The following is an 8,668-nucleotide window of genomic DNA, read 5'->3' on the forward strand; positions in this document are numbered from 1 at the left end:
GGGGAATAAGAGGTGGGGAATCAGGGGCGGGGTATCAGAGGCTGGGTATCAGACACGGGGATTCAGAGGCGGGGAATCAGAGATGGGAATCAGAGGCGGGGAATCAGAGGCAGGGAATCAGATGTGCGGAATCAGAGATGGGGAATCAGAGACAGCGAATCAGAGGCGGGGAACCTGAGGCGGGGAAACAGAGTTGGGGAATCAGATATGGGGAATCAGAGGTGAGGAATCAGAGGTTGGGAAACAGAGGCAGGGAATCAGAGGCGGGGAGTCAGAGGCGGGGAATCAGAGGCAGGGAATCAGATGTGCGGAATCAGAGATGGGGAATCAGAGGCAGCGAATCAGAGGCGGGGAACCAGAGGCGGGGAATCAGAGGCCGGGAATCAGAGGCCGGGAATGAGAGGCCGGGTATCAGAGGTCGGGAATCAGAGATGGGGAATCAGACGCGGGGAATCAAACACGGGGAATCAGATCTGGGGAATCAGAGGCGGGGAATCAGAGTTGGGGAATCAGAGGCGGCGAATCAGATATGGGGAAACAGAGGCGGGGAATCAGAGGCGGGGAATCAGAGGCGCAGAAACAGGGGCGGGGTATCAGATATGGGGAATCAGAGGTGGGGAATCAGGGGCGGGGTATCAGAGGCTGGGTATCAGACACGCGGATTCAGAGGTGGGGAATCAGAGATGGGGAATCAGAGGCGGGGAATCAGAGGCAGGGAATCAGATGTGCGGAATCAGAGATGGGGAATCAGAGGCAGCGAATCAGAGGCGGGGAACCAGAGGCGGGCATTCAGAGGTGGGGAATCAGATATGGGGAATCAGAGGTTGGGAAACAGAGGCAGGGAATCAGAGGCGGGGTGTCAGAGGCGGGGAATCAGAGGCAGGGAATCAGATGTGCGGAATCAGAGATGGGGAATCAGAAGCAGCGAATCAGAGGCGGGGAACCAGAGGCGGGGATTCAGAGGCGTGGAATCAGATATGGGGAAACAGAGGCGGGGAATTAGAGGCGGGCAAACAGAGGCGGGGAATCAGATATGGGGAATCAGAGGTGGGGAATCAGAGGTTGTGAATCAGAGATGGGGAATCACAGGCGGGAAATCAGAGGCAGGGAATCAGAGCTGGGGAATCAGAGGCGGGGAATCAGAGCTGGGGAATCAGAGGCAGGGAATCAGAGTTGGGGATTCAGAGGCGGGAAATCAGAGCTGGGGAATCAGAGGCGGGGAATCAGAGGCAGGGAATCAGAGGCGGGGAATCAGAGGCAGGGAATCAGATATGGGGATTCAGAGGTGGGGAATCAGAGGTTGGGAATCAGAGGCAGGGAATCGGAGGTGGGGAATCAGAGGCAGGGAATCAGATGTGGGGAATCAGAGGCGGGGAATCAGAGTTGGGGAATCAGAGTCGGTGAATCAGAGTTTGGGAATCAGAGGCGGGGAATTAGATATGGGGAAACAGAGGCGGGGAATCAGATATGGGGAATCAGAGGCAGGGAATCAGAGGCGCGGAAAGAGAGGCGGGGAATCAGATATGGGGAATCAGAGGTGGGGAATCAGATATGGGGAAACAGAGGCGGGGAATCAGAGGCGGGGAATCAGATATGGGGAATCAGATATGGGGAATCAGAGGCGGGGAATCAGAGGCTAGGAAAGAGAGGCGGGGAATCAGATATAGGGAATCAGAGGTGGGGAATCAGATATGGGGAAACAGAGGCGGGGAATCAGAGGCGGGGAAACAGAGGCGGGGAATTTGATATGGGGAATCAGAGGTGGCGAATGAAAGGCGGTGAATCAGAGATGGGGAATCAGAGGCGGGGATTCAGAGGCAGGGAATCAAACACGGGGAATCAGAGGAGGGGAATCAGAGCTGGGGAATCAGAGGCGGGGTATCAGAGTTGGGGAATCAGAGGCGGGATATCAGATATGGGGAAACAGAGGTGGGGAATCAGAGGCAGGGAAACAGAGGTGGGGAATCAGATATGGGGAATCAGAGGTGGGGAATCAGAGGTTGGGAAACAGAGGCAGGGAATCAGAGGCGGGGAGTCAGAGGCGGGGAATCAGAGGCAGGGAATCAGATGTGCGGAATCAGAGATGGGGAATCAGAGGCAGCGAATCAGAGGCGGGGAACCAGAGGCGGGGAATCAGAGGCGGAGAATCAGAGCCTGGGAATCAGAGGCGGGGAATCAGAGGCGGGGAAACAGAGGCGGGGAAACAGATATGGGGACTCAGAGGTGGGGAATCTGAGGTTGGGAATCAGAGGCAGGGAATCAGAGGCAGGGAATCAGAGGCAGGGAATCAGAGTTGGGGATTCAGAGGCGGGGAATCAGAGCTGGGGAATCAGAGGCGGGGAATCAGAGGCAGGGAATCAGAGGCGGGGAATCAGAGGCAGGGAATCAGATATGGGGATTCAGAGGTGGGGAATCAGAGGTTGGGAATCAGAGGTGGGGATCAGAGTCGGGGAATCAGAGGCAGGGAATCAGATGTGCGGAATCAGAGATGGGGAATCAGAGGTGGGGAATCAGAGGCTGTGAATCAGAGATGGGGAATCAGAGGTGGGGAATCAGAGGCAGGAAATCAGACACGGGGATTCAGAGGCTGGGAATAAGACGGGGGGAATCAAAGGCGGGGAATCAGAGCTGGGGAATCAGAGGCAGGGAATCAGAGTTGGGGATTCAGAGGCGGGGAATCAGATATGGGGAAACAGAGGCGGGGAATCAGAGGCGGGCAAACAGAGGCGGGGAATTAGATATGGGGAATCAGAGGCGGGGAATTAGAGTTGGGGAATCAGAGGCGGGGAATCAGAGGCGGGGAAACAGAAGCGGGGAATCAAACACGGGGAATCAGAGGTGGGGAATCAGAGGTTGGGAATCAGAGGCAGGGAATCAGAGGCGGGGAATCAGAGGCGGGGAATCAGAGGCCGGGAATCAGATATGGGGAAACAGAGGCGGGGAATCAGAGGCCGGGAAACAGAGGCTGGGAATCAGATATGGGGAATCAGAGGTGGGGAATCAGAGGTTGGGAATCAGAGGTAGGGAATCAGAGGCTTGGAATCAGATGCAGGGAATCAGATGCGGGGAATCAGAGGCGGGGAATCAGAGCTGGGGAATCAGAAGTGGGGAATCAGAGTTGGGGAATCAGAGGCGGGGACTTAGATATTGGGAAACAGAGGCAGGGAATCAGAGGCGGGGAATCAGATATGGGGAATCAGAGATGGGGAATCAGAGGCAGGGAATCAGATGTGCGGAATCAGAGATGGGGAATCAAAGGCAGGGAATCAGAATCAGAAGCAGGGAATCAGAGGCCGGGAATCAGAGGCCGGAATCAGATGCCGGGAATAAAAGGCCGGAAATCAGAGGTGGGGAATCAGAGTCCGGGAATCAGAGATGGGGATTCAGAGGCGGGGAATGAGATATGGGGAATCAGAGGCGGGGAATCAGAGGCGGGGAAACAGAGGCGGGGAATCAGATATGGCGAATCAGAGGTGGCGAATCAAAGGCGGTGAATCAGAGATGGGGAATCAGAGGCCGGGAATCAGAGGCAGGGAATCAAACACGGGGAATCAGAGGAGGGGAATCAGAATTGGGGAATCAGAGATGGGGAATCAGAGATGGGGAATCAGAGGCAGGGAATCAGAGGCGGGGAAACAGAGGCGAGGAATCAGATATGGGGAATCAGAGGTGGCGAATCAAAGGCGTTGAATCAGAGATGGGGAATCAGAGGCGGGGAATCAGAGGCAGGGAATCAAACACGGGGAATCAAAGGCGGGGAATCAGAGCTGGGGAATCAGAGGCGGGGAATCAGAGTTGGGGAATCAGAGGCGGGGAATCAGAGCTGGGGAATCAGAGGTGGGGATCAGAGTCGGGGAATCAGAGGCAGGGAATCAGATGTGCGGAATCAGAGATGGGGAATCAGAGGTGGGGAATCAGAGGCTGTGAATCAGAGATGGGGAATCAGAGGCGGGGAATCAGAGGCAGGAAATCAGACACGGGGATTCAGAGGCTGGGAATCAGACGGGGGGAATCAAAGGCTGGGAATCAGAGCTGGGGAATCAGAGGCAGGGAATCAGAGTTGGGGATTCAGAGGCGGGGAATCAGATATGGGGAAACAGAGGCGGGGAATCAGAGGCGGGCAAACAGAGGCGGGGAATTAGATATGGGGAATCAGAGGTGGGGAATCAGAGGTGGTGAATCAGAGATGGGGAATCACAGGCGGGGAATCAGAGGCAGGGAATAGAACGCGGGGAATCAGAGGCAGGGAATCAGAGTTGGGGCATCAGAGGTTGGGAATTAGATATGGGGAAACAGAGGCGGGGAATCAGAGGCGGGGAAACAGAGGCGGGAAATCAGATATGGGGAATCAGAGGTGGGGAATCAGAGGCAGGGAATCAGATGTGCGGAATCAGAGATGGGGAATCAGAGGCAGGGAATCAGAATCAGAAGTGGGGAATCAGAGGCTGGGAATCAGAGGCCGGGAATCAGATGCTGGGAATAAGAGGCCGGGAATCAGAGGTGGGGAATCAGAGTCCGGGAATCAGAGATGGGGATTCAGAGGCGGGGAATGAGATATGGAGAATCAGAGGCGGGGAATCAGAGGCGGGGAAACAGAGGTGGGGAATCAGATATGTGGAATCAGAGGTGGCGAATCAAAGGCGGTGAATCAGAGATGGGGAATCAGAGGCGGGGAATCAGAGGCAGGGAATCAAACACGGGAAATCAGAGGCGGGGAATCAGAGCTGGGGAATCAGAGGCGGGGAATCAGAGTTGGGGAATCAGAGGCAGGGAATCAGATATGGGGAAACAGGGGCAGGGAATCAGAGGCGGGGAAACAGAGGCAGGGAATCAGATATGGGGAATCAGAGGTGTGGAATCAGAGGTTGGGAATCAGAGGCAGGGAATCAGAGGCGGGGAAACAGAGGCGGGGAGTCAGATATGGGGAATCAGAGGTGGCGAATCAAAGGCGGTGAAACAGAGATGGGGAATCAGGGCAGGGAATCAGAGGCAGGGAATCAAACACGGGGAATCAGAGCTGGGGAATCAGAGGCGGGGAATTAGAGTTGGGGAATCAGAGGAGGGGAATCAGAGGCGGGGAAACAGAGGCGGGGAATCAGATATGGGGAATCAGAGGTGGGGAATCAGAGGTTGGGAATCAGAGGCAGGGAATCAGAGGTGGGGAATCAGAGGCGGGGAATCAGAGGCAGGGAATCAGATGTGCGGAATCGGAGATGGGGAATCAGAGGCAGGGAATCAGAGGCGGGGAATCAGAGGCGGGGAATCAGAGGCCGTGAATCAGATATGGGGAAACAGAGGTGGGGAATCAGAGGCGGGGAAACAGAGGCGGGGAATCAGATATGGGGAATCAGAGGTGGGGAATCAGAGGTTGGGAATCAGAGGCAGGGAATCAGAGGCTTGGAATCAGATGCAGGGAATCAGATGCGGGGAATCAGAGGCGGGGAATCAGAGCTGGGGAATCAGAGGTGGGGAATCAGAGTTGGGGAATCAGAGGCGGGGACTTAGATATTGGGAAACAGAGGCGGGGAATCAGAGGCGGGGAAACAGAGGGGGGTAATCAGAGGCAGGGAATCAGATGTGCGGAATCAGAGATGGGGAATCAGAGGCAGGGAATCAGAATCAGAAGCAGGGAATCAGAGGCCGGGAATCAGAGGCCGGAATCAGATGCCGGGAATAAGAGGCCGGGAATCAGAGGTGGGGAATCAGATATGGGGAATCAGAGGTGGGGAATCAGAGGTTGTGAATCAGAGATGGGAATCAGAGGCGGGGAAACAGAGGCGGGGAATCAGATTTGGGGAATCAGAGGTGGCGAATCAAAGGCGGTGAATCAGAGATGGGGAATCAGAGGCCGGGAATCAGAGGCAGGGAATCAAACACGGGGAATCAGAGGCGGGGAATCAGAGCTGGGGAATCAGAGGCGGGGAATCAGAGTTGGGGAATCAGAGGCGGGGAATCAGATGCAGGGAATCAATATGGGAAATCAGAGGTGGGGAATCAGAGGCGGGGAATCAGAGGCAGGGATTCAGACGCGGGGAATCAGAGGCGGGGAATCATAGCTGGCGAATCAGAGGCGGGGAATCAGAGGTGGGGAATCAGAGGCGGGGAATCAGATATTGGGAATCAGAGGTGGGGAATCAGAGGCGGGGAAACAGAGGCGGTGAATCAGATATGGGGAATTAGAGGTGGGGAATCAGAGGTTGTGAATCAGAGATGGGGAATCAGAGGCGGGGAATCAGAGGCCGGTAATCAGACGCGGGGAATCAGAGGCGGGGAATCAGACATGGGAAATTAGAGGCAGGGAATCAGAGTTGGGGATTCAGAGGCGGGGAATCAGATATGCGGAAACAGAGGCGGGGAATCAGAGGCGGGGAAACAGAGGCGGGGAATCAGATATAGGGAATCAGAGGTGGGGAATCAGAGGTTGGGAATCAGAGGCTGGGAATCAGAGGCTGGGAATCAGATGCATGGAATCATATGCGGGGAATCAGAGGCGGGGAATCAGAGCTGGGGAATCAGAGGTGGGGAATCAAAGTTGGGGAATAAGAGGCGGGGACTTAGATATGGGGAAACAGAGGCGGGGAATCAGAGGTGGGGAAACAGAGGCGGGGAATCAGATATGGGGAATCAGAGGTGGGGAATCAGAGGCAGGGAATTAGATGTGCGGAATCAGAGGTGGCGAATCAGAGGCAGGGAATCAGAATCAGAAGCAGGGAATCAGAGGCCGGGAATCAGAGGCCGGAATCAGATGCCGGGAATAAGAGGCCGGGAATCAGAGGTGGGGAATCAGAGTCCGGGAATCAGAGATGCGGAATCAGAGGCGGGGAATGAGATATGGGGAATCAGAGGCGGGGAATCAGAGGCGGGGAAACAGAGGCGGGGAATCAGACATGGGGAATCAGAGGTGTGGAATCAGAGGTTGGGAATCAGAGGTTGGGAATCAGAGGCAGGGAATCAGAGGCTTGGATTCAGTTGCAGGGAATCAGATGCGGGGAATCAGAGGCGGGGAATCAGAGCTGGGGAATCAGAGGTGGGGAATCAGAGTTGGGGAATCAGAGGCAGGGACTTAGATATTGGGAAACAGAGGCGGGGAATCAAAGGCGGGGAAACAGAGGCGGGGAATCAGATATGGGGAATCAGAGGTAGGGAATCAGAGGCAGGGAATCAGATGTGCGGAATCAGAGATGGGGAATCAGAGGCAGGGAATCAGAATCAGAAGCAGGGAATCAGAGGCCGGGAATCTGAGGCCGGAATCAGATGCCGGGAATAAGAGGCCGGGAATCAGAGGTGGGGAATCAGAGTCCGGGAATCAGAGATGGGGATTTAGAGGCGGGGAATGAGATATGGGGAATCAGAGGCGGGGAATCAGAGGCGGGGAAACAGAGGCGGGGAATCAGATATGGGGAATCAGAGGTTGCAAATCAAAGGCGGTGAATCAGAGATGGGGAATCAGAGGCCGGGAATCAGAGCTGGGGAATCAGAGGCGGGGAATCAGAGGCCTGGAATCAGATGCTGGGAATAAGAGGCCGGGAATCAGAGGTTGGGAATCAGAGTCCGGGAATCAGAGATGGGGATTCAGAGGCGGGGAATGAGATGTGGAGAATCAGAGGCGGGGAATCAGAGGCGGGGAAACAGAGGTGGGCAATCAGATATGGGGAATCAGAGGTGGCGAATCAAAGGCGGTGAATCAGAGATGGGGAATCAGAGGCGGGGAATCAGAGGCAGGGAATCAAACACGGGGAATCAGAGGTGGGAAATCAGAGCTGGGGAATCAGAGGCGGGGAATCAGAGTTGGGGAATCAGAGGCGGGGAATCAGATATGGGGAAACAGAGGTGGGGAATCAGAGGCAGGGAAACAGAGGTGGGGAATCAGATATGGGGAATCGGAGGTGGGGAATCAGAGGTTGGGAAACAGAGGCAGACAATCAGAGGCGGGGAGTCAGAGGCGGGGAATCAGAGGCAGGGAATCAGATGTGCGGAATCAGAGATGGGGAATCAGAGGCAGCGAATCAGAGGCGGGGAACCAGAGGCGGGGAATCAGAGGCCGGGAATCAGAGGCCGGGAATGAGAGGCCGGGAATCAGAGGCCGGGAATCAGAGATGGCGAATCAGAGGCGGGGAATCAAACACGGGGAATCAGATCTGGGGAATCAGAGGCGGGGAATCAGATATGGGGAAGCAGAGGCGGGGAATCAGAGGCGGGGAATCAGAGGCGCAGAAACAGAGGCGGGGTATCAGATATGGGGAATCAGAGGTGGGGAATCAGGGGCGGGGTATCAGAGGCTGGGTATCAGACACGGGGATTCAGAGGCGGGGAATCAGAGATGGGAATCAGAGGCGGGGAATCAGAGGCAGGGAATCAGATGTGCGGGATCAGAGATGGGGAATCAGAGACAGCGAATCAGAGGCGGGGAACCTGAGGCGGGGAAACAGAGTTGGGGAATCAGATATGGGGAATCAGAGGTGAGGAATCAGAGGTTGGGAAACAGAGGCAGGGAATCAGAGGCGGGGAGTCAGAGGCGGGGAATCAGAGGCAGGGAATCAGATGTGCGGAATCAGAGATGGGGAATCAGAGGCAGCGAATCAGAGGCGGGGAACCAGAGGCGGGGAATCAGAGGCCGGGAATCAGAGGCCGGGAATGAGAGGCCGGGTATCAGAGGTCGGGAATCAGA

Source organism: Narcine bancroftii, unplaced genomic scaffold, assembly GCF_036971445.1.
Source record: "Narcine bancroftii isolate sNarBan1 unplaced genomic scaffold, sNarBan1.hap1 Scaffold_158, whole genome shotgun sequence".
NCBI classification, from domain to species: domain Eukaryota; kingdom Metazoa; phylum Chordata; class Chondrichthyes; order Torpediniformes; family Narcinidae; genus Narcine; species Narcine bancroftii.